The sequence below is a fragment of the Schistocerca americana genome, chromosome 3 (assembly GCF_021461395.2).
Source record: "Schistocerca americana isolate TAMUIC-IGC-003095 chromosome 3, iqSchAmer2.1, whole genome shotgun sequence".
Taxonomy (NCBI): domain Eukaryota; kingdom Metazoa; phylum Arthropoda; class Insecta; order Orthoptera; family Acrididae; genus Schistocerca; species Schistocerca americana.
In genome coordinates this window covers 1,517,592-1,544,839 of record NC_060121.1, presented here as the reverse complement: position 1 = coordinate 1,544,839, position 27,248 = coordinate 1,517,592, and positions in this window count along the sequence as shown.

Below are 27,248 nucleotides of genomic sequence, written 5' to 3'. Positions count from 1 at the left end.
AAATGTGGTCCCACGGAACAATAAATAAATAAATAAATAAATAAATAAATAAAACTGGAGGTTTGCGTCGGATGGGTCGGTTACTTCTATCACTATAACTTTCGGTAAAGTCTGCCTGTTAGGGCCAGAACTTTCCGTTACTACTTCAACATCTAACTCCTGCGGGACGAAACACGACGAATCTTGCTCGTGCTCCCCATTAACATCAACTATTTCTGGTAAAGTCTGCCGGTTAGGGCCAGAACTTTCCATCACTTCAGAAATACTATCTTCCTGTGGGACGAGACGCGGCAAATTCTGCCCGCGCTCTCCATAAATGCTTCTCCCGTACAGGCCCCTATAATCTCTTAGTTCGTCGTATAAGCGACCGAGCTGCCTTAACCAGACCTCATCCCTCTCTGCATCCCCTCGCTCAATGGCGGACGTGTTATCCGACATCTGATCTTCTCTCAACAATTGCGAATCATTCTTAAACTCAATCTCCAGTTCCGCTGTGGGTATTACAGCTGCCCCTTTATAATCGATTTCCAGAACACTACTTAAATTGTTCTCACTGACAGTGAATGTATTTTCTACTGCCGTGTATACAGTTGATCTACTACTTGTGGGCGCACTCCTTTCTCCTAACACTGGCACACTCTCCCGCCGTTGATTGTTCCACACGGAATTTTCATAACGACGACACCTGGGTTTTCTCCTGTTATTGGGCCGCCAAAATTTCTCCACGCCTGGTCGGCCCCTCACCGGCGCGGCTAATGGTTTCCCTGTCTCGTCCCAGCAGATACGGTCCCCGGATGCTGCTGAGGCGGCTGATCACACCCTCTGGCGTTATTACTATTCTGTGAAGCCCGTATCACGTTAGTATGATACTGGTTTCCGTCATTCCTGTTATTATTTGCATTGTACCGATTGTTATTACGGTCCGAACCATTATTGTTATTGCTGCCATGGTTGCGGTATGCATTAATTCCATGGTTATTGTTGTTGTGGTTGCTGTGGTACCCGTTGTTGTTACCACGGCCTCTACCCCTGTCGCGATTATTGCGCCAATAGTCCTTGTCCTCAATTCTTCCCAGGAAATCATTGATTGTCCTGTGATTGCTTCCTACATAGCGTTTAGCATCATCTGGAAGCTTCTTGTAGAGTTCCCAGACTATTTCGGATTCCGTGCGGCGATCACGCAAATATTCCAACTTGCGGATCCAGCCCTCACAAAACTCCTTCATCGAGCCGCGCGAATTCGCATCGAAAGGCCTCGATACGACAAATTCGCGCCAGACACTTTGCTGTTTTTGCTCTGACCAGTATTCAGCCAGAAAAAAATTTTTAAATTCGTCAAAAGTCAGGTCCATAATGTTGAGGTTTAAGCCCCAACGCTTGGCATCACCAGCCAACACATCAATAATCGCATTAATTTTTCTCTCATTAGTCCATGATCTGGGTAAAACTCTTTCACAATTCTTAATGAAATCCGTCGCGTGTATACCGCCTTTTTTCAAGGGGTCGAACCGCTCCTCTTTCGTCAACAATTCCGAACTATGTGCATAGATTGGCATATAGCTCTGTTTTTCGTCAAGTTTCTTTTCTAATTCCGACACTCTCGTAATTACTTGGCAAGTGGTTGTCGCAAGCGTTTCTACTTCCCTTTTTTTTTCTTCGCAGGTATTAGCCTGCTTCGTCACTTTAGTATCTACTTCGGATACTAAAGCCTTTAAAGTTTCCACCTTCTTTTGATCCTCTTTTTTCACTAGTTGAATTTGTTCCGTCACCTAATTCTCGATGATCGGAGCAACTGATTCTCCTACACTTTTCTCGATTCTGTTAATTTCGGAATAAAAACGAGTATTTATGCTGGCAATTTCCGCCTGAACGCCTATCATTTCCTGTTTAAGATCACCGATTTCACTATTAATCACAACAATATCTTCTTTGATTTTATCAACTTTTGTGTTAACTACTCCAACATTGTTGTTAACAACATTAATAGCTTTGTTGTGACTGTCTAGCTTTCGTTCAATTTTTTCAGACTGAGCTTCTTGCTTGGTCGATTGACTCTTGATTTCGTTAATCAAAACATTCAATAAATCAGTTAAATTCCCGGAAACTACCGGTTTTACTTCCGCAGCGGCTTCCTCTTTAATTTTCCCCCCGTATTCGTCATCAAGGGATTCAGATTTGATTTTCACTTCCGATTCCGAAACACTTTCTAAAGTTTGGAATCTCATTTCTGCTCTTTGTTGCGTTTCGGCGGTCGCGTCTTTCATGCTAGCCGCCTGCCCCTGAGCAATGGGTAACGCGGTGCGCGTTTCCCACTGTTCGACCGATTGTTCCGTATCCAAGACTACCAAATTTTGGCAATTGTTGCCTTCACTCATTTTAATAATTTTCAATATAAATGCCAAATCTCAAATATAATTAGGATTACTCCGACTACTTATCCTCGCTGACGTAACGGCCTGTACGTAACTAGTACTTCGTTACGAGATTTGCAACATACAAAATTCGTGTCCAGAACAACCTCAAATCCGAAGATTGTCCTGTCACCAGGTCGCAACGTGTAACCTCCCCCTCACTTATCGACCTTAATGACAGTGAAAAATTAAACCGCGTGTACCTAATGGAAATTTGGCATGAGCAATCGTCACCGAAGTTAATCTGTCGGTAAAGAGGGAGGAAAGGGTTACATCTAAATGAAAGGAAAAATACAAATGAAACTAGTGGAAATTAATTTTTAAAGGGGTAAAGTTGATGAAGATAGTAAATGTGCGGCCGTTACGTTAACAATTAACTAGCGGTAATTAGATATTTGAGATTTGGGGGAAATTACGGTCGCCAGTCCTAAGGACAATTACTATAGTAACTGAAAAAGAAAGGTAATTACACATATAATTAGCAATAGATGCGTGGCAACTGAAGGTTGACACGTGTAGTGTGAAAACTCTTAATTTGTGCTTGTGCAATCTAAATATTGTAGCCAGCTGAACTTTGAAATTAAAGCAGTGAAATCGAATGATGCTGGCGTTTGAATTTCAACGACCCTCGGGCTCATTTCGGAAAAGGAAGGGACCCTGCTTGGCAATGCAATTGGGACAATGAGCAACAAAGGTTCATGCTAAGTTGCTGTAATTTTGCGAGGCAAATGGAACAATTTGAAAAGCTGAGGTCTGCCATACAGTTCTGAAACTTTACGTGCTTTTAGTCTTCCTTGTTGGTTGATTGAAGGTTTGAAGCCGTCGATCGAGGAGGTGGCGACAGTCACTCATTGTCGGCCGTCGCTGTTGCAGAAGCTGGATGTTGGCGCGCCTTCTTCTCGACACGGTCACCAGGCGAAACGGGCTCTTGATGTGCGCCAGCTAATGCTTCCCGTCCGCGACACCATGTCAGAAACTATCATCGCGAATCGAGCGCAATTACATGCTGCCAAACCCCGAAAGCGCGGCAACTCGCGGGAGCGTCACACAACACACCTGCTCCACTCGCTACTCCAGCCAGACTCCAACAGCTCTGCCCGCGCTCCACGCGGCAGAGTTAACACTACCAAAGATCCTACACACTTTGAGTCTTCACACGACCTATCGATGTAACCGTTCGATAGAAGTTTTCCCTAGGCAAGACCCAGCGTAAAAATACAAGCAATATTTACGAAACAAACCAATTATACATCGACATAAATGCATAAATATATATATACAAATAGTAAAACAATTACAATGTGTAAAGACACAGAAATGTCCTATATTCAGGTAACAAAAATAAGGAAAACAAATTATAGTACAATAGATGGGAATAGGAGGATAAGCATTTCCGGCGTTACAATAGGACAACGAGCATAAGGTACCCTCGGCAGCATTAGACCCTTGGAGACAAGTCGCCTGGAGGACGATGTATTGAATCTCGACGCAATTTGAGTGTTCCATCGTCATTAAGAGGCCCTGAACGTTACAATTAACTGTCAGTTTCGCGTCGGATTCGAAAATCTAGACTCACAGGAGCACGACCAACAGGTGCCAAAGGCAGCAATAGATCCTTGGAGACAAGTAGGCTAGAGGACGATGTATTGAATCTCGAACCAATTTGACTGTTCCATCGTCATTAGGAGGCCCTGAACGTTACAATTAACTATCAGTTATGCGTCGGATTTGTAAATCAAGACTCACAGGATAACGACCACAAGGTGCCCGAGGCAGCAATAGACACTTGGAGACAAGTTGGTTGGAGGACGATGTATTGAATCTCAATGCAATTTGAGTGTTCCATCGTCATTAGGAGGCACTGAACGTTACAATTAACTTACAGTTTTGCGTCGGTATCGAAAATCTAGACTCACAGGAGACGGACCATATGGTTCCCGAGGTAGCAATATCCCCTTGGAGACAAGTCGGCTGGAGGACAATGTATTGAATCTCGACGCAAATTAAGTGCTCCATCGTCATTAGGAGGCCCTGAACGTTACAATTAACTAAGAGTTTTGCGTCAGATTCGAAAATCTAGACTCACAGGAGAACGACCATTAGGTGCCACAGGCAGCAATAGACCCTTGGAGACAAATCGGCTGGAGGACGATGTACTGAATCGCGACGTAATTTGAGTGTTCCATCGTCATCAGGAGGCACTGAACATTACAATTAACCATCAGTTCTGCGTCGGATTCGAAATTCTAGACTCACAGGAGAACGACCGTAAGGTGCCCGAGGCAGCAATATCCCCTTTGGAGACAAGTCGGCTGGAGGACGATGTATTGAATCTCGACGTAATTTTAATGTTCCATCGTCATCAGGAGGCACTGAACATTACAATTAACCATCAGTTCTGCGTCGGATTCGAAATTCTAGACTCACAGGAGAACGACCGTAAGGTGCCCGAGGCAGCAATATCCCCTTGGAGACAAGTCGGCTGGAGGACGATGTATTGAATCTCGACGCAATTTGAGTGTTCCATCGTCATTAGGAGCCCCTAAACGTTATAATTAACTCTCAGCTTAGCGTCGGATTCGAAAATCTAGACTCGCAGAAGAACGACCATAAGGTGCCCGAGGCAGCAATATCCCCTTGGAGACAAGTCGGCTGGAGGACGATGTATTGAATCTCGAAGCAATTTGAATGTTCCATCGTCATTGGGAGGCCGTGAACGTTACAATTAACTATGAGGTTTGCGTCGGATTCGACAATCTAGACTCACTGGAGTACGACCAAAAGGCGCCCGGGGCAGCAATAGACCCTTGGAGACAAGTCGGCTGGAGGACGATGTATTGAATCGCGACGCAATTTGAGTGTTCCATCGTCATTAGGAGGCACTGAACATTTCAATTAACTATCAGTTTTGCGTCGGATTCGTAAATCTAGACTCACAGGAGACGGACCATAAGGTGCCATAGTCAGCAATAGACCCTTGGAGACAATTCGGCTGGAGGACGATGTATTGAATCTCGACGCAATTTGAGTGTTCCAACGTCATTAGGAGGCCGTGTACGTTACAATAAACTATCAGTTATGCGTCGGATTCGAAAATTTAGACTCACAGGAGGACGACCAAAAGGCGCCCGAGGCAACAATAGACCTTTTGAGGCAAGTCGGCTGGAGGACGATGTATTAAATCTCGACGCAATTCGAGTGTTCCATCCTCATTAGGAGGCCCTGAACGTTACAATTAACTGTCAGTTTCGCATCGGATTCGAATATCTAGACTCACAGGAGAATGACCATTAGGTGCCAGAGGCAGCCATAGACCCTTGGAGACAAGTCAGCTGGACGACGATCTATGGAATCTCGACGCAATTTGATTGTTCCATCGTCATTAGGAGGCCAAGAACATTACAATTAACTATCAGTTATGCGTCGAAATTCTAGACTCACAGGAGGACGACCAAAAGGCGCCCGAGGCAACAATAGATCCTTGGAGACGAGTCGGGTGGAGGACGATGTATTGAATCTCGACGCATTTTGAGTGTTCCATCGTCATTAGGAGGCCCTGAACGTTACAATTAGCTATCAGTTATGCGTCGGATTCGAAAATGTAGTCTCAGAGGACAACGAGCATAAGGTGCCCTAGGCAGCATTAGACCCTTGGAGACAAGTCGCCTGGAGGACGATGTATTGAATCTCGACGCAATTTGAGTGTTCCATCGTCATTAGGAGGCCCTGAACGTTACAATTAACTGTCAGTTTCGCATCGGATTCGAATATCTAGACTCACAGGAGCACGACCAACAGGTGCCAAAGGCAGCAATAGATCCTTGGAGACAAGTCGGCTGGAGGACGATGTATTGAATCTCGAACCAATTTGAGTGTTCCATCGTCATTTGGAGACCCTGAACGTTACAATTAACTATCAGTTATGCGTCGGATTTGTAAATCAAGACTCACAGGATAACGACCACAAGGTGCCCGAGGCAGCATCAGACACTTGGAGACAAGTTGGCTGGAGGACGATGTACTGAATCTCGTTGCAATTTGAGTGTTCCATCGTCGTTAGGAGGCACTGAACGTTACAATTAATTTCAGTTTTGTGTCGGTTTCGAAAATGTAGACTCAGAGGAGAACGACCATAAGGTGCCCGAGGCAGCAGTAGACTCTTGGAGACAAATCGCCTGGAGGACGATATATTGAACTCGACGCAATTTGAGTGTTCCATCGTCATTAGGAGGCCCTGAATGTTATAATTAACTCACAGTTTTGCGTCGGATTCGAAAATCTAGACTCACAGGAGAACGACCAAAAGGCGCCCGAGGCAACAATAGACCCTTGGAGAGAAGTCGGCTGGAATACGATGTATTGAATCGCGACGCAATTTGAGTGTTCCATCGTCATTAGGAGGCATTGAACATTACTATTAACCATCGGTTTTGCGTCGGATTCGAAAATCTAGACTCACAGGAGACGGACTACAGGGTGCCAGAGGCAGCAATAGACCCTTGGAGACAAGTAGGCTGGAGGACGATGTATTGAATCTCGACGCAATTTGAGTGTTCCATCCTCATTAGGAGGCCCTGAACGTTACAATTAACTATTAGTTTTGCGTCGGATTCGAAAATGTAGACTCAGAGGAGAACGACCATAAGGTGCCCGAGGCAGCAGTAGACTCTTGGAGACAAATCGCCTGGAGGACGATATATTGAACTCGACGCAATTTGAGTGTTCCATCTTCATTAGGAGGCCCTGAATGTAACAATTAACTATCAGTTTTGCGTCGGACTCGAAATTCTAGACTCACAGAAGCACGACCATAAGGTGCCAGAGGCTGCAATAGACCCTTGGAGACAAGTCGGCTGGAGGACGATGTATTGAATCTCGAAGCAATTTGAGTGTTCCATCGTCATTAGGTGGCCCTTAACATTACAATTAACTCTCAGTTTCGCGTCGGATTCGAAAATCCAGACTCACAGGAGACGGACCATAAGGTGCCCGAGGCAGAAATATGCCCTTGGAATCAGGTCAGCTGGGGGACGATGTATTGAATCTCGAAGCAATTTGAGTGTTCCATCGTCATTAGGAGGCCCTGAACGTTACAATTAACTATCAGTTTTGCGTCGGATTCGAAAATCTACAGTCACAGGAGAACGACCATAAGGTGCCCGAGGCAGCAATAGACCCTTGGAGACACGTCGTCTGATGGACGATGTATTGAATCTCGACGCAATTTGAGTGTTTCATCGTTGTTAGGATGCCTTGAACGTTACAATTAACTATCAGTTATGCGTCGGATTCGAAAATCTAGACTCGCAGGAGGACGACCAAAAGGCGCCCGAGGCAACGATAGACCCTTGGAGACAAGTCGGCTGGAGGATGATGTATTGAATCTCGACGCAATTTGAGTGTTCCATCCTCATTAGGAGGCCCTGAACGTTACAATTAACTATTAGTTTTTCGTCGGATTCGAAAATGTAGACTCAGAGGAGAACGACCATAAGGTGCCCGAGGCAGCAGTAGACTCTTGGAGACAAATCGCCTGGAGGACGATATATTGAACTCGACGCAATTTGAGTGTTCCATCGTCATTAGGAGGCCCTGAATGTAACAATTAACTATCAGTTTTGCGTCGGATTCGAAATTCTAGACTCACAGAAGCACGACCATAAGGTGCGAGAGGCTGCATTAGACCCTTGGAGACAAGTCGGCTGGAGGACGATGTATTGAATCTCGAAGAATTTGAGTTTTCCATCGTCATTAGGTGGCCCTTAACGTTACAATTAACTCTCAGTTTCGCGTCGGATTCGAAAATCTAGACTCACAGGAGACGGACCATAAGGTGCCCGAGGCAGAAATATGCCCTTGGAGTCAGGTCAGCAGGGGGACGATGTATTGAATCTCGAAGCAATTTGAGTGTTCCATCGTCATTAGGAGGCCCTGAACGTTACAATTAACTATCAGTTTTGCGTCGGATTCAAAAATCTACAGTCACAGTGTAACGAGAATTATACGTATAATAATTTTTTTCTTTATGAATTTAGATAAATTAATAATAGCAATGTGTTGAATTTCTTTTTCGATTCTTTCCGTGTCATGTTAAAGAAACTGTGAGTAACTTTTGAAACGAATATTATTTATGTCAGATTTCAAATAATGTGGTAATCAAAGGAAAGTGTATTTAGTGTTAAAACTATTGTAAGATGTGAAAATTGTAATTTATACACTTGGTCCATACGTAGGTAATGCGTTAGGATATGTGTAGTAGAAAACCTGTGGTGAATACCCTACCTGTAGGGGAGCGGGAAAAGGTGGAGGCAGGCGAGGCGGGAAAACGCACACTAGCGCGGTTCTGCACAACGGGCTCAGTAACACAGTCGGAGGCGAGCAACAGTCGGAAGTACACGTACTGTACCGAGGAGGCTACCCAGGAAAAGTGGATTCCATTGAGCCTCGGATGAACCGATTCCGACGACTACTTGGCATGGCTATATTCTGAGGCACAAAATTGGAAAAATTACGACGCTAAGAAGATGGAAAGTGCCGATGTTGTGTGAGCCTTAGCCGTGCTTGTATGTGTGCCGTGCTGCCCGCTATCTCGCTGCCCGCCATCCGCCGCACCGACTTGCACAGGTCAAACATTTATTTCATCTTTAGAAGTGTATCTGTGTGGACCAGTGTCGAAACTGTTTCTAATGGTTCAATAATAACGTGACTTTTACCAGAATTGCTTTAGCCATGACTTATCCTGATCACTGACCTAGACAGGATCCTTACCTCGTATTGTGCAATCCGAGTATCCTAAATAGAAAGTTTAATGTTTGTGTTGATGAAAATTATCAGCAGAGTAATCTATGCCATAAAGGAATCTATAGTTCTGTATGTTGTTGCAAATATTGGTAAAGACCAAAAGAGTTTTTTTTTTTTGAATTGAGTTAGCGATGTTATTTAATTAATTTGAAACAGAAATAATGACAGTTAAATTATTCATAAGTAAGACAAAAGAGTAGTTATCCAGAGATTGATAAATTTTGTGTGTTAATTTGCCTTCAGTACTTAACAGTTTCAGTATAACCACTATAACAGTTTCAGGGCCCCCCCCTTTTTTTCTCTTATCAATTCGTTAAAACCTTGATGTGTACTGCTCAGATTTGACCAGTAAAGCTAAATTCTATATTATACCTAAGTGTATTAGCGTTTTTCCATCTTTAATAGTAACATTGTATATGTGCTTTCAAAACTGCTAATTATAGGGTAATCTATGCCCGATGTCAGTCTGCTCAACATACAAAAATGTAGTTAGTAGTAATCATTACTGTGTGGTGTTGTGTAAATGTAGTTCGTCCAAATTAGTACAAAAAGAGCAAACTTTAGTTCAGTGGAATTTTCGGATTCCAAACTTTGCCATATACCGTATCGTTACTACGTGTTACTATGCTTGTACATGCACCCGCTTGTACAAGGAAAAAACTCACTAATTGCCTAAGTAGGCTGGCGACCGAATTGTTATTTATAGGTAGCATCTACTGTGTGTACTTCTTGTCCACGCGAAAGAATAATTATACTGTACATTTGCTTGATGCGTCACTGTAGTTATTGACTGAAGATAAGTCCGATTTTGCTTCGATTAGGTACACGCGGTCAACTAATGTACTAAAAATCCTTGTTTATAAGGTGAAGCCCGTGAACTTATTACAGTACAGGCTTTATATAGCTAACCTACGTCCGATAAGGGCGGAAGTGTTACAAGTGGCTTCCCGGTGACAGGACATCCATCTGTTGTCGGTTACAAATTAATGTAAATACCGAACAGTGGATGTTCAGTGGCACGAATTGCAATAAAGTTTAGCAAAATAAACTGCAGTGTGAGTCAAGTATAATAGTGTGGTATAGTTGGCATTCAATATGGACAGGAACGTAGGCAGGGTAGATGCGCCAAGTGAAATGGAGAATGCGGCTGGCAGTAGCCGGAGTTTACGCGGCCAGATAACAGATGGCGTTAGCGAAAGACAGTTGGCGTACATACAATACCACGAACATGTCAATGAACAGATTGAAAGGTTGAGATCGCCTCGAACACAACAAGGGACAAAACAGGAAGCAGAGGGTGACTTTGTAGATGATAGTGGGTATGTGAACGAATCCACTGACATATTTGATTCACCACAGATAAAGAAAGAACCGAAAGAAACTTCTGAAGTAGAATCGGAACAAATCGATCCTGTAGAACAAAACAGTGTAAAAATTTTAAGTATGAACGATTTATTTGAACAATTAACCAAACAAATTGCAGGACAGAATGAGCAACTTCAAAAACAAGTCGGCAATCAGGTTAATCAGCTTAAAACACATGTTGATCAGCAGCTCAAAACGCAGAATGAACAGCTCAAAACACACGTTAACGAGCAACTCAAAACACAGGTGGATCAAATTAAAGCACAGGTGGAAGGACAGGGAATTAAAATTAGTAAACAGATAGAACAGGTAGAACAAAAAGTGGGTAATTTAAGTTCTGTGGTAAATACTCTGAAATTTGAAATTGATACCATTAACAAAAATATGGATACTATGCAGGAGGAAATTAGAAACATTAATAGTAGATTTGATGTTGAAATTCTCAACATCCAAGAGAAAGTAGAACCTTTGGTTGAAACTAAGGTAGACGAAAAAGTTTTCGGTCTTAAAACTGAGATCGTAAACGAATGTCAACACGGGATATCGCAATTGAAAAAGGTAGTTTCAGACACTGAAAGTGATTTAAGTAAAAAAGTAACCGGATGTGTTCACAATTGTGAACAAAATACTACGAAAATTCAGGGCAAAATTTTCGATCTGGAGAGCAAAATTAAAGATAGGCCTGGTGTTGTCTGTAATGGCACACCAATTACGAAGCTGTTAGAAGGCGAGGAACGCTTCGATCCGGCCAAGAAACATAACGGGTGGCATCCGTTAGATTTTATCAAAAATTGCGAGAGAGTATTTCCTGAGCACTTGTCTGATCAGGAAAAGATAAACGTAGTAATTAGCGCCTTAGCAGGTGACGCTAAGCGCTGGGGAATAAATTTAAATACCGAACGAATGACTTTCGAAGAATTCAGGCAAAGATTTACGGAAGAATATTGGTCTGAACAAAAGCAGGACCATTTATGGCGCGAGTTTATCATGGCCAAACAGCATGCTAACCGGGGCAGAAATTCTTTGAAAGATTTCTGTGAGTATTGGTACCGGAAATTGACACACCTAAGAGGTAGAAGATCAGATTCGGAAATTATCTGGGAGCTATATAAAAAGCTTCCGGAGGATTCAAAAAGGTATGTAGGAAGCAATCATCGCAGCTTCCAAGCATTTCTCGAAAGAGTCGAAGACGAAGATCATTGGCGCGAAAGTCGTGCCAATTATCAAAGTTTTGGTAACCGTAATAACCGACACAATGACGAACGAAATGACGGCGATGGATTTCGCGTCAATGTAATACAGAGAGGAAGAGGCAGAGGAAGAGGTAGAGGAAATAATCCAGGTCGCGGTAGAGGGTATACCGCGCAAAATAATAACGACGCGGGAAACTAATTTCCGCGAACGTTGCGGGCCAAACGGAAGCGGACAATATATACCGGCCCCGATTCAAGAAAAGATACCGGACCGACCGTAATGTAATAAGACAGGCTAGGGACGAGCGTGGAACGCCGCGACGTGTTGTGGCGAAACAAGCGTCAGGTGCGAGCCAGAATGAATCATCGCTGCCGCACAGAGCGCTACATGTTAACAGGCGAGTGGAGCATCAGAGGGCAACGGCCCAGCCTAGCCGAACATCTGTTCGGAAAGAAGCCGCTAGCAATACGGCAGCAGTAGATACGAACATAGCCGTCAGAGCTAAAGAAAATTTTACGAGTGATAATTCCGTGGCAAAGGAAACAATAATTGAAACTGTAAATACACAGAGAGGTGCGGTTAGCAGTGTTTGCAATGAGATAAAAGGCGAGGATGAACTAGCAGAAGTAACTGATTGGCGTGTGCAGATCGATGATCTGTACAAGGGCCTAAAGAAATGTGAGTGGGAGGATTTTAAGAAGGAGTATGAGGCGAAGAAATTAGTTGGTGGAAAGAGAGATAGTAGGGACGTCCATAAAGTGACGTGGCCCAAATTTGAAGAGGGGAGAATAAATAGCGCCGCGCAAAGTACGCGTGCTGCCAATAGGATGAAGGTTAATGATAGGAAGGATTTGGAGGATGAAATCCTCCGCATTGATGAAGAAATAACTTCTGCTAACAGTCCGCCAATAGTACAAGCTGCTACCGAGAGGCACCGTGGAGAAGGGGTAGATGATTACCTGAAAGTAATTAAAGTCCACGAGGATTACACCAAATATGAAGTCACAGTGGATGTGAATAAAGCTGAGGATGAGGCCGTTTTGCCAAAAGAGGAGATTGAATTAAAATCTAAGCCTGACGACAATACAGAGGAAGAACTTAGTGCCTGTCTCAGAAAAGCTTTTATGTTAGAACCTGAAAGCGATCCGGAATGGTCGGATTCCGACGATAGTTCAGATGATGATAGATACGTAAATACAGACGAAAATGAATGTACTAACTCTCCCTATTGTGCAAAAGTAGCGTACTTAAGTGAATCTGAGGTTGAGGAAGAGTGTAGTGATGACTCTAGTGAAGATGAATTTTCAGGTGTAAAGGAAAATGAATATACTTTTACTGAAAGAGGGTATGAGAAATTCAGTGAAAATAAAGGGGATGCAATGAAGTACGATATTGTACCTAACGATGACGACGTATCAAAACAAAATCCAGACGTTGAAACAGAACAAAGGAAGAAAGAACCACCTGACGACTCTGTGTTTATTTTGCGAAGAGTTCAAGTAAGCAAAGACTTTGAACTCCAGAAGCCTAAGAAGCCACCAGACTTAAGTGACTGTTTTATGAACCAGAAAAGACTGCCTTGTTAATAAAGAGATTAGGGGGCAGGATGTTGTAATTTTATATATTATTAATATTATGCATGACTTTATTATTACTGTAACTCAGTTGTATCTGAAAGTGAATTATTGTTTGTTGAATTAGAGCCTGGGGCAGATTTATATTGGATTTTGAGAATGTCATGAACACATTACATCATGTAACTACAGGATTTCCACCGGAAGAAATTTTGTTAGGCAGAAGTAGTAAAAGTTTAATTGAAGAAAAACTAGAGTTTCCACCTTGTACAAGTTTGGGATTGGATCAAAAGAAAGAATTGGTGATAAAAAGGGCAAAGCAAAAGGCTGAATCTAGATCTAAAAGACACAATAAAAATTTAAAAGTTTCAAAATTTAAAATTGGAGATTATGTTCTTTTAAAAACCCACGAAAAGTCTAGTGAACTAAACCATGAAATTTCAAAATTTAAGTATATTTATAATGGACCATATGTAATACAGAATATTCCACACGACAATGCTTACTACCTGATCTACCCAAAATCCAAAAGACCTTTAGGCGTAAGAAATATTGTGGACCTAAAATTGTATGTACCTAGGAACGAGTAAATGTGCTGTATCTTATGCTGAACCCAAATTATTCTAAATGTATCTAATCTTTGTAAATGTCTGTATACCCTTGAAAGTGTGCTAATGTAGTTATGTGAGTTTCAGATTACCAATTGTATTGTAACTGTAAAAATGTATGGAGAAAAGGACTGAAAAGAAAGGATAAATGCTATCAGTCAGATAAAAGATGGGACTGTCAAAATGAAAATGGGCAGTGTATGAACCATAATATGAAGGACTGCCAAATACCAATGAGGGCAGATAAATAATCGATGGAAAATTGTAAATGTGATCCAGGAGATGTCACCATATGAAGTGAAAAGGACTGCCCAAATCCGCATAATAGGCAGCAAATATGTGTAGTTAATTTTCTGAATATATGTGTGTGTATTTTGTTTAGTAAGTAAGAAAATGGACTGCTATTCAAAGCAAGCAGCGACAAATTATCTTATAGTGTATACAAAATATGAAATTGTTTTTGTAGTTAAATGTTTGTATTCCAGAATTTTAAATTAATTCTTTGAGAAATTTAGAAAAAATAAGTAAATTGCTATTTTAGTGAGGTTGTGATGGGAAGTTGGACTGTGCAAAAGGCACTTGAGTAAATGACAAGTCAGTATTCTTGAAGTGTTAAAAAAGTGTAAACCTATATACAGTGAGCAAAAGGAAATATGTAGTGTAAATCTATTTGGACAATTAAGTAAAGATTCGGAACCACTGTATAATTGTAAGATTTAGTGTTCCCATAAAATTTGGACTTAAGAAAATTTTCTGGAAACAGGGGCATGTGTAACGAGAATTATACGTATAATAATTTTTTTCTTTATGAATTTAGATAAATTAATAATAGCAATGTGTTGAATTTCTTTTTCGATTCTTTCCGTGTCATGTTAAAGAAACTGTGAGTAACTTTTGAAACGAATATTATTTATGTTAGATTTCAAATAATGTGGTAATCAAAGGAAAGTGTATTTAGTGTTAAAACTATTGTAAGATGTGAAAATTGTAATTTATACACTTGGTCCATACGTAGGTAATGCGTTAGGATATGTGTAGTAGAAAACCTGTGGTGAATACCCTACCTGTAGGGGAGCGGGAAAAGGTGGAGGCAGGCGAGGCGGGAAAACGCACACTAGCGCGGTTCTGCACAACGGGCTCAGTAACACAGTCGGAGGCGAGCAACAGTCGGAAGTACACGTACTGTACCGAGGAGGCTACCCAGGAAAAGTGGATTCCATTGAGCCTCGGATGAACCGATTCCGACGACTACTTGGCATGGCTATATTCTGAGGCACAAAATTGGAAAAATTACGACGCTAAGAAGATGGAAAGTGCCGATGTTGTGTGAGCCTTAGCCGTGCTTGTATGTGTGCCGTGCTGCCCGCTATCTCGCTGCCCGCCATCCGCCGCACCGACTTGCACAGGTCAAACATTTATTTCATCTTTAGAAGTGTATCTGTGTGGACCAGTGTCGAAACTGTTTCTAATGGTTCAATAATAACGTGACTTTTACCAGAATTGCTTTAGCCATGACTTATCCTGATCACTGACCTAGACAGGATCCTTACCTCGTATTGTGCAATCCGAGTATCCTAAATAGAAAGTTTAATGTTTGTGTTGATGAAAATTATCAGCAGAGTAATCTATGCCATAAAGGAATCTATAGTTCTGTATGTTGTTGCAAATATTGGTAAAGACCAAAAGAGTTTTTTTTTTTTGAATTGAGTTAGCGATGTTATTTAATTAATTTGAAACAGAAATAATGACAGTTAAATTATTCATAAGTAAGACAAAAGAGTAGTTATCCAGAGATTGATAAATTTTGTGTGTTAATTTGCCTTCAGTACTTAACAGTTTCAGTATAACCACTATAACAGTTTCAGGGCCCCCCCCTTTTTTTCTCTTATCAATTCGTTAAAACCTTGATGTGTACTGCTCAGATTTGACCAGTAAAGCTAAATTCTATATTATACCTAAGTGTATTAGCGTTTTTCCATCTTTAATAGTAACATTGTATATGTGCTTTCAAAACTGCTAATTATAGGGTAATCTATGCCCGATGTCAGTCTGCTCAACATACAAAAATGTAGTTAGTAGTAATCATTACTGTGTGGTGTTGTGTAAATGTAGTTCGTCCAAATTAGTACAAAAAGAGCAAACTTTAGTTCAGTGGAATTTTCGGATTCCAAACTTTGCCATATACCGTATCGTTACTACGTGTTACTATGCTTGTACATGCACCCGCTTGTACAAGGAAAAAACTCACTAATTGCCTAAGTAGGCTGGCGACCGAATTGTTATTTATAGGTAGCATCTACTGTGTGTACTTCTTGTCCACGCGAAAGAATAATTATACTGTACATTTGCTTGATGCGTCACTGTAGTTATTGACTGAAGATAAGTCCGATTTTGCTTCGATTAGGTACACGCGGTCAACTAATGTACTAAAAATCCTTGTTTATAAGGTGAAGCCCGTGAACTTATTACAGTACAGGCTTTATATAGCTAACCTACGTCCGATAAGGGCGGAAGTGTTACAACAGGAGAACGACCATAAGGTGCCCGAGGCAGCAATAGACCCTTGGAGACACGTCGTCTGATGGACGATGTATTGAATCTCGACGCAATTTGAGTGTTTCATCGTTGTTAGGATGCCTTAAACGTTACAATTAACTATCAGTTTTGCGTCGGATTCGACAATCTAGACTCACAGGAAAACGACAATAAGGTGCCCGAGGCAGCAATAGACCCCTGGAGACAAGTCGACTGTAGGACGATGTATTGAATCGCGACGGAATTTGAGAGATCCATCGTCATAAGGAGGCCCTGAACGTTACAATTAACTATCATTTTGCGTCGGATTCGATAATCTACACTCAGAGGAGAACGACCATAAGGTGCCCGAGGCAGCAATAGACCCTTGGAGACAAGTCGGCTGGAGGACGATATATTGAATCTCAACGTAATTTGAGTGTTCCATCGTCATTAGGAGGCCCTGAACGTTGCAATTAACTATCAGTTATGCGTCGGATTCGTAAATCTAGACTCACAGAAGAACGACCAGAAGGCGCCTGGGGCAACAATAGACCCTTGGAAACAAGTCGGCTGAAGGACGATGTATTGAATCGCGACGCAATTTGAGTGTTCCATCGTCATTAGGAGGACCTGAACGTTACAATTAACTATCAGTTATGCGTCGGATTCGTAAATCTAGACTCACAGGAGAACGACCACAAGGTCCCCGAGACAGCAATTGACCCTTGGAGTTAAGTCGGCTGGAGGCCGATGTATTGAATCTAGACGCAATTTGAGTGTTCCATCGTCATTAGAAGGCCCTGAACGTTACAATTAACTATCAGTTTTGCGTCGGATTGGAAAATCTAGATTCACAGGAGAACGACCATTAGGTGCCACAGACAGCAATAGACCCTTGGAGACAAATCGGCTGGAGGACGATGTATTGAGTCGCGACGCAATTTGAGTGTTCCATCGTCATTAGGAGGCACTGAACATTACAATTAAAAATCAGTTTTGCGTCGGATTCGAAAATCTAGACTCACAGGAGAACGACCATTAGGTGCCACAGGCAGCAATAGACCCCTGGAGACATATCGGCTGGAGGACGATGTATTGATCGCGACGCAATTTGAGTGTTCCATCGTCATTAGGAGGACCTGAATGTTATAATTAACTCACAGTTTTTCGTCGGATTCGAAAATCTAGACTCACAGGAGGACGACCAAAAGGCGCCCGAGGCAACAATTGACCCTTGGAGACAAGTCGGCTGGAGGATGATGTATTGAATCTCGACGCAATTTGAGTGTTCCATCGTCATTAGGAGGCCCTGATGGTTACAATTAACTATCAGTTTCGCGTCGGATTCGAAAATGTAAACTCACAGGAGACGGACTATAGGGTGCCAGAGGCAGCAATAGACCCTTGGAGACAAGTCGGCTGGAGGGCGATATATTGAACTCGACGCAATTTGAGTGTTCCATCGTCATTAGGAGGCCCTGAACGTTACTATTAACTATCAGTTTTGCGTCGCATTTGAGAATTTAGACTCACAGGAGACGGACCATAAGGTGCCAGAGGCAGCAATAGACCCTTGGAGACAAGTAGGCTGCAGGACGATATATTGAATCTCGACGCAATTTGAGTGTTCCATCGTCATTTGGAGGCCGTGAACGGTACAATTAACTATCAGTTATGCGTCGGATTCCAAAATCTAGACTACAGGAGGACGACCAAAAGGCGCCCGAGGTAACAATAGACCCTTGGAGACAAGTCGGCTGGAGGACGATGTATTGAATCTCGACGCAATTTGAGTGTTCCATCGTCATTAGGAGGCCCTGAATGTTATAATTAACTCACAGTTTTGCGTCGGATTTGAAAATCTAGACTCACAGGAGAACGACCAAAAGGCGCCCGAGGCAGTAATAGACCCTTGGAGAGAAGTCGGCTGGAATACGATGTATTGAATCGCGACGCAATTTGAGTGTTCCATCGTCATTAGGAGGCACTGAACATTACTTTTAACCATCGGTTTTGCGTCGGATTCGAAAATCTAGACTCACAAGAGACGGACTATAGGGTGCCAGAGGCAGCAATAGACCCTTGGAGACAAGTAGGCTGGAGGACGATGTATTGAATCTCGACGCAATTTGAGTGTTCCATCGTCTATAGGAGGCCCTGATCGTTACAATTAACTATAAGTTATGCGTCGGATTCGAAAATCTAGACTCGCAGGAGGACGACCAAAAGGCGCCCGAGGCAACAATAGACCCTTGGAGACAAGTCGGCTGGAGGATGATGTATTGAATCTCGACGCAATTTGAGTGTTCCATCCTCATTAGGAGGCCCTGAACGTTACAATTAACTATTAGTTTTGCGTCGGATTCGATAATGTAGACTCAGAGGAGAACGACCATAAGGTGCCCGAGGCAGCATTAGACTCTTGGAGACAAATCGCCTGGAGGACGATATATTGAACTCGACGCAATTTGAGTGTTCCATCGTCCTTAGGATTCCTTAATGTAACAATTAACTATCAGTTTCGCGTCGGATTCGAAATTCTAGACTCACAGAAGCACGACCATAAGGTGCCAGAGGCTGCAATTGACCCTTGGAGACAAGTCGGTTGGAGGACGATGTATTGAATCTCGAAGCAATTTGAGTGTTCCATCGTCATTAGGTGGCCCTTAAAGTCACAATTAACTCTCAGTTTCGTGTCGGATTCGAAAATCAAGACTCACAGGAGACGGACCATAAGATGCCCGAGGCAGAAATATGCCCTTGGAGTCAGGTCGGCTGGGGGACGATGTATTGAATCTCGAAGCAATTTGCGTGTTCCATCGTCATTAGGAGGCCCTGAACGTTACAATTAACTATCAGTTTTGCGTCGGATTCGACAATCTAGACTCACAGGAGAACGACAATAAGGTGCCCGAGGCAGCAATAGACCCTTGGAGACAAGTCGACTGGAGGACGATGTATTGAATCACGACGGAATTTGAGAGACCCCTCGTCATAAGGAGGCCCTGAACGTTACAATTAACTATCATTTTTGCTTCGGATTTGAAAATCTAGACTCACAGGAGACGGACTATACGGTGCCCGAGGCAGCAACATCCCCTTGGAGACAAGTCTGCTGGAGGACGATGTATTGAATCTCGACGCAAATTGAGTGTTCCATCGTCATTAGGAGGCCCTCAACGTTACAATTAACTATCAGTTTTGCGTCGGATTGAAAAATCTAGACTCACAGGAGAACGACCATTAGGTGCCACAGGCAGCAATAGACCCTTGGAGACAAGTCGGCTGAAGGACGATGAATTGAATGTCGACGCAATTTGAGTGTTCCATCGTCAATTGGAGGCCCTGAACGTTACAATTAATTATCAGTTTTGCGTCGGATTCGAAAATGTAGACTCAGAGGAGAACGACCATAAGGTGCCCGAGGCAGCAATAGGCCCTTGGAGGCAAGTCTCCTGGAGGACGATGTATTGAATCTCAACGCTATTTGAGTGTTCCATCGTCATTAGGAGGCCCTGAACGATACCATTAACTATCAGTTTCGCGTCGGATTCGAAAATCTAGACTCACAGGAGACGGACCATAAGGTGCTAGAGGCTGCAATAGACCCTTGGAGACAACTCGCCTGGAGGACGAAGTATTGAAGCCCGACGCAATTTGAGTGTTCCATCGTCATTAGGAGGCCCTGAACGTTACAATTAACTATCAGTTTTGCGTCGGATTCGAAAATGTAGACTCAGAGGAGAACAACCGTAAGGTGCCCGAGGCAGCAGTAGACTCTTGGAGACAAATCGCCTGGAGGACGATATTTTGAACTCGACGCAATTTGAGTGCTTCATCGTCATTAGGAGGCCCTGAACGTTACTATTAACTATCAGTTTTGCGTCGCATTTGAAAATTTAGACTCACAGGAGACGGACCGTAAGGTGCCCGAGGCAGCAGTAGACTCTTGGAGACAAATCGCCTGGAGGACGATATTTTGAACTCGACGCAATTTGAGTGTTTCATCGTCATTAGGAGGCCCTGAACGTTACTATTAACTATCAGTTTTGCGTCGGATTTGAAAATCTAGACTCACAGGAGAACGACCAAAAGGCGCCCGAGGCAACAATAGAGCCTTGGAGAGAAGTCGGCTGGAATACGATGTATTGAATCGCGACGCAATTTGAGTGATCCATCGTCATTAGGAGGCACTGAACATTACTATTAAAAATCGGTTTTGCGTCGGATTCGAAAATCTAGACTCACAGGAGACGGACTATAGGGTGCCAGAGGCAGCAATAGACCCTTGGAGACAAGTAGGCTGGAGGACGATGTATTGAATCTCGACGCAATTTGAGTGTTCCATCGTCGTTAGGAGGCCCTGAACGTTACAATTAACTATCAGTTATGCGTCGGATTCGAAAATCTAGACTCGCAGGAGGACGACCAAAAGGCGCCCGAGGCAACAATAGACCCTTGGAGACAAGTCGGCTGGAGGATGATGTATTAAATCTCGACGCAATTTGAGTGTTCCATCCTCATTAGGAGGCCGTGAACGTTGCAATTAACTATTAGTTTTGCGTCGGATTCGAAAATGTAGACTCAGAGGTGAACGACCATAAGGTGCCCGAGGCAGCAGTAGACTCTTGGAGACAAATCGCCTGGAGGACGATATATTGAACTCGACGCAATTTGAGTGTTCCATCGTCATTAGGAGGCCCTGAATGTAACAATTAACTATCAGTTTCGCGTCGGATTCGAAATTCTAGATTCACAGAAGCACGACCATAAGGTGCCAGAGGCTGCAATAGACCATTGGAGACAAGTCGGCTGGAGGACGATGTATTGAATCTCGACGCAATTTGAGTTTTCCATCGTCATTAGGAGGCCCTGAACGTTACAATTAACTATCAGTTATGCGTCGGATTCGAAAATCTAGGCTCACAGGAGGACGACCAAAAGGCGCCCGAGGCAACAATAGACCATTGGAGACAAGTAGGCTGGAGGACGATGTATTGAATCTCGAAGCAATTTGAGTGTTCCATCGTCATTAGGTGGCCCTTAACGTCACAATTAACTCTCAGTTTCGCGTCGGATTCGAAAATCTAGACTCACAGGAGACGGACCATAAGGTGCCCGAGGCAGAAATATGCCCTTGGAGTCAGGTCGGCTGGGGGACGATGTATTGAATATCGAAGCAATTTGCGTGTTCTATCGTCATTAGGAGGCCCTGAACGTTACAATTAAGTATCAGTTTGGCGTCGGATTCGAAAATCTACAGTCATAGGAGAACGACCATAAGGTGCCCGAGGCAGCAATAGACCCTTGGAGGCACGTCGTCTGATGGACGATGTATTGAATCTCGACGCAATTTGAGTGTTTCATCGTGATTAGGATGCCCTGAACGTTACAATTAACTATCAGTTTTGCGTCGGATTCGACAATCTAGACTCACAGGAGAACGACAATAAGGTGCCCGAGGCAGCAATAGACCCTTGGAGACAAGTCGACTGGAGGACGATGTATTGAATCGCGACGGAATTTGAGAGATCCATCATCATAAGGAGGCCCTGAACGTTACAATTAACTATCATTTTTGCTTCGGATTTGAAAATCTAGACTCACAGGAGACGGACTATACGGTGCCCGAGGCAGCAACATCCCCTTGGAGACAAGTCTGCTCTAGGACGATGAATTGAATCTCGACGCAAATTGAGTGTTCCATCGTCATTAGGAGGCCCTGAACGTTACCATTAACTATCAGTTTCGCGTCGGATTCGAAAATCTAGACTCACAGGAGAAGGACCAAAAGGTGCCATAGGCAGCAATAGACCCTTGGAGACAAGTCGCCTGGAGGACGAAGTATTGAATCTCGACGCAATTTGAGTGTTCCATCGTCATTAGGAGGCCCTGAACGTTACAATTAACTATCAGTTTCGCGTCGGATTCGAGAATCTAGATTCACAGGAGACGGACTATAAGGTGCTAGAGGCAGCAATAGACCCTTGGAGACAAGTAGGCTGGAGGACGATGTATTGAATCTCGACGCAATTTGAGTTTTCCATCGTCATTAGGAGGCCCTGAACGTTACAATTAACTATCAGTTATGCGTCGGATTCGAAAATCTAGGCTCACAGGAGGACGACCAAAAGGCGCCCGAGGCAACAATAGACCCTTGGAGACAAGTAGGCTGGAGGACGATGTATTGAATCTCGACGCAATTTGAGTGTTCCATCGTCATTAGGAGGCCCTGAACGTTACAATTAACTATCAGCTATGCGTCGGATTCGAAAATCTAGACTCGCAGGAGGACGACCAAAAGGCGCCCGAGGCAACAATAGACCCTTGGAGACAAGTCGGCTGGAGGATGATGTATTGAATCTCGACGCAATTTGAGTGTTCCATCCTCATTAGGAGGCCCTGAACGTTACAATTAACTATCAGTTATGCGTCGGATTCGAAAATCTAGACTCGCAGGAGGACGACCAAAAGGCGCCCGAGGCAACAATAGACCCTTGGAGACAAGTCGCCTGGAGGATGATGTATTGAATCTCGACGCAATTTGAGTGTTCCATCCTCATTAGGAGGCCGTGAACGTTACAATTAACTATTAGTTTTGCGTCGGATTCGAAAATGTAGACTCAGAGGTGAACGACCATAAGGTGCCCGAGGCAGCAGTAGACTCTTGGAGACAAATCGCCTGGAGGACGATATATTGAACTCGACGCAATTTGAGTGTTCCATCGTCATTAGGAGGCCCTGAATGTAACAATTAACTATCAGTTTCATGTCGGATTCGAAATTCTAGACCCACAGAAGCACGACCATAAGGTGCCAGAGGCTGCAATAGACCATTGGAGACAAGTCGGCTGGAGGACGATGTATTGAATCTCGAAGCAATTTGAGTGTTCCATCGTCATTAGGTGGCCCTTAACGTCACAATTAACTCTCAGTTTCGCGTCGGATTCGAAAATCTAGACTCACAGGAGACGGACCATAAGGTGCCCGAGGCAGAAATATGCCCTTGGAGTCAGGTCGGCTGGGGGACGATGTATTGAATATCGAAGCAATTTGCGTGTTCTATCGTCATTAGGAGGCCCTGAACGTTACAATTAAGTATCAGTTTGGCGTCGGATTCGAAAATCTACAGTCATAGGAGAACGACCATAAGGTGCCCGAGGCAGCAATAGACCCTTGGAGGCACGTCGTCTGATGGACGATGTATTGAATCTCGACGCAATTTGAGTGTTTCATCGCGATTAGGATGCCCTGAACGTTACAATTAACTATCAGTTTTGCGTCGGATTCGACAATCTAGACTCACAGGAGAACGACAATAAGGTGCCCGAGGCAGCAATAGACCCTTGGAGACAAGTCGACTGGAGGACGATGTATTGAATCGCGACGGAATTTGAGAGATACATCATCATAAGGAGGCCCTGAACGTTACAATTAACTATCATTTTTGCTTCGGATTTGAAAATCTAGACTCACAGGAGACGGACTATACGGTGCCCGAGGCAGCAACATCCCCTTGGAGACAAGTCTGCTCTAGGACGATGTATTGAATCTCGACGCAAATTGAGTATTCCATCGTCATTAGGAGGCCCTCAACGTTACAATTAACTATCAGTTTTGCGTCGGATTGGAAAATCTAGACTCACAGGAGAACGACCATTAGGTGCCACAGGCAGCAATAGACCCTTGGAGACAAATCGGCTGGAGGACGATGTATTGAGTCGCGACGCAATTTGAGTGTTCCATCGTCATTAGGAGGCCCTGAACGTTACAATTAATTATCAGTTATGCGTCGGATTCGAAAATGTAGACTCAGAGGAGAACGACCATAAGGTGCCCGAGGCAGCAATAGACCCTTGGAGGCAAGTCGCTGGAAGACGATGAATTGAATCTCGACGCAATTTGAGTGTTCCATAGTCATTAGGAGGCCCTGAACGTTACCATTAACTATCAGTTTCGCGTCGGATTCGAAAATCTAGACTCACAGGAGAAGGACCATAAGGTGCCATAGGCAGCAATAGACCCTTGGAGACAAGTCGCCTGGAGGACGAAGTATTGAATCTCGACGCAATTTGAGTGTTCCATCGTCATTAGGAGGCCCTGAACGTTACAATTAACTATCAGTTTCGCGTCGGATTCGAGAATCTAGATTCACAGGAGACGGACTATAAGGTGCTAGAGGCAGCAATAGACCCTTGGAGACAAGTAGGCTGGAGGACGATGTATTGAATCTCGACGCAATTTGAGTGTTCCATCGTCATTAGGAGGCCCTGAACGTTACAATTAACTATCAGTTATGCGTCGGATTCGAAAATCTAGACTCACAGGAGGACGAGCAAAATGCGCCCGAGGCAACAATAGGCCCTTGGAGACAAGTCGGCTGGAGGGTGATGTATTGAATCTCGACGCAATTTGAGTGTTCCATCGTCATTAGGAGGCCCTGAACGTTACAATTAACTATCAGTTTTGCGTCGGATTCGAAAATCTAGACTCACAGGAGGACGAGCAAAATGCGCCCGAGGCAACAATAGGCCCTTGGAGACAAGTAGGCTGGAGGACGATGTATTGAATCTCGACGCAATTTGAGTTTTCCATCGTCATTAGGAGGCCCTGAACGTTACAATTAACTATCAGTTATGCGTCGGATTCGAAAATCTAGGCTCACAGGAGGACGACCAAAAGGCGCCCGAGGCAACAATAGACCCTTGGAGACAAGTCGGCTGGAGGACGATGTATTGAATCTCGACGCAATTTGAGTGTTCCATCGTCATTAGGAGGCCCTGAACGTTACAATTAACTATCAGTTATGCGTCGGATTCGAAAATCTAGACTCGCAGGAGGACGACCAAAAGGCGCCCGAGGCAACAATAGACCCTTGGAGACAAGTCGGCTGGAGGATGATGTATTGCATCTCGACGCAATTTGAGTGTTCCATCCTCATTAGGAGGCCCTGAACGTTACAATTAACTATTAGTTTTGCGTCGGATTCGAAAATGTAGACTCAGAGGTGAACGACCATAGGGTGCCCGAGGCAGCAGTAGACTCTTGGAGACAAATCGCCTGGAGGACGATATATTGAACTCGACGCAATTTGAGTGTTCCATCGTCATTAGGAGGCCCTGAATGTAACAATTAACTATCAGTTTCGCGTCGGATTCGAGAGTCTAGATTCACAGGAGACGGACCATAAGGTGCCCGAGGCAGAAATATGCCCTTGGAGTCAGGTCGGCTGGGGGACGATGTATTGAATCTCGACGCAATTTGAGTGTTTCATCGTGATTAGGATGCCCTGAACGTTACAATTAACTATCAGTTATGCGTCGGATTCGAAAATCTAGACTCACAGGAGGACGAGCAAAATGCGCCCGAGGCAACAATAGGCCCTTGGAGACAAGTCGGCTGGAGGGTGATGTATTAAATCTCGACGCAATTTGAGTGTTCCATCGTCATTAGGAGGCCCTGAATGTTATAATTAACTCACAGTTTTTCGTCGGATTCGAAAATCTAGACTCACAGGAGGACGACCAAAAGGTGTCCGAGGCAACAATAGACCCTTGGAGACAAGTCGGCTGGAGGGTGATGTATTAAATCTCGACGCAATTTGAGTGTTCCATCCTCATTAGGAGGCCCTGAACGTTACAATTAAGTATCAGTTTGGCGTCGGATTCGAAAATCTACAGTCATAGGAGAACGACCATAAGGTGCCCGAGGCAGCAATAGACCCTTGGAGGCACGTCGTCTGATGGACGATGTATTGAATCTCGACGCAATTTGAGTGTTTCATCGTGATTAGGATGCCCTGAACGTTACAATTAACTATGTTTTGCGTCGGATTCGACAATCTAGACTCACAGGAGAACGACAATAAGGTGCCCGAGGCAGCAATAGACCCTTGGAGACAAGTCGACTGGAGGACGATGTATTGAATCGCGACGGAATTTGAGAGATCCATCATCATAAGGAGGCCCTGAACGTTACAATTAACTATCATTTTTGCTTCGGATTTGAAAATCTAGACTCACAGGAGACGGACTATACGGTGCCCGAGGCAGCAACATCCCCTTGGAGACAAGTCTGCTCTAGGACGATGTATTGAATCTCGACGCAAATTGAGTATTCCATCGTCATTAGGAGGCCCTCAACGTTACAATTAACTATCAGTTTTGCGTCGGATTGGAAAATCTAGACTCACAGGAGAACGACCATTAGGTGCCACAGGCAGCAATTGACCCTTGGAGACAAATCGGCTGGAGGACGATGTATTGAGTCGCGACGCAATTTGAGTGTTCCATCGTCATTAGGAGGCCCTGAACGTTACAATTAATTATCAGTTATGCGTCGGATTCGAAAATGTAGACTCAGAGGAGAACGACCATAAGGTGCCCGAGGCAGCAATAGACCCTTGGAGGCAAGTCGGCTGGAGGACGATGAATTGAATCTCGACGCAATTTGAGTGTTCCATCGTCATTAGGAGGCCCTGAACGTTACCATTAACTATCAGTTTCGCGTCGGATTCGAAAATCTAGACTCACAGGAGAAGGACCATAAGGTGCCATAGGGAGCAATAGACCCTTGGAGACAAGTCGCCTGGAGGACGAAGTATTGAATCTCGACGCAATTTGAGTATTCCATCGTCATTAGGAGGCCCTGAACGTTACAATTAACTATCAGTTTCGCGTCGGATTCGAGAATCTAGATTCACAGGAGACGGACTATAAGGTGCTAGAGGCAGCAATAGACCCTTGGAGACAAGTAGGCTGGAGGACGATGTATTGAAT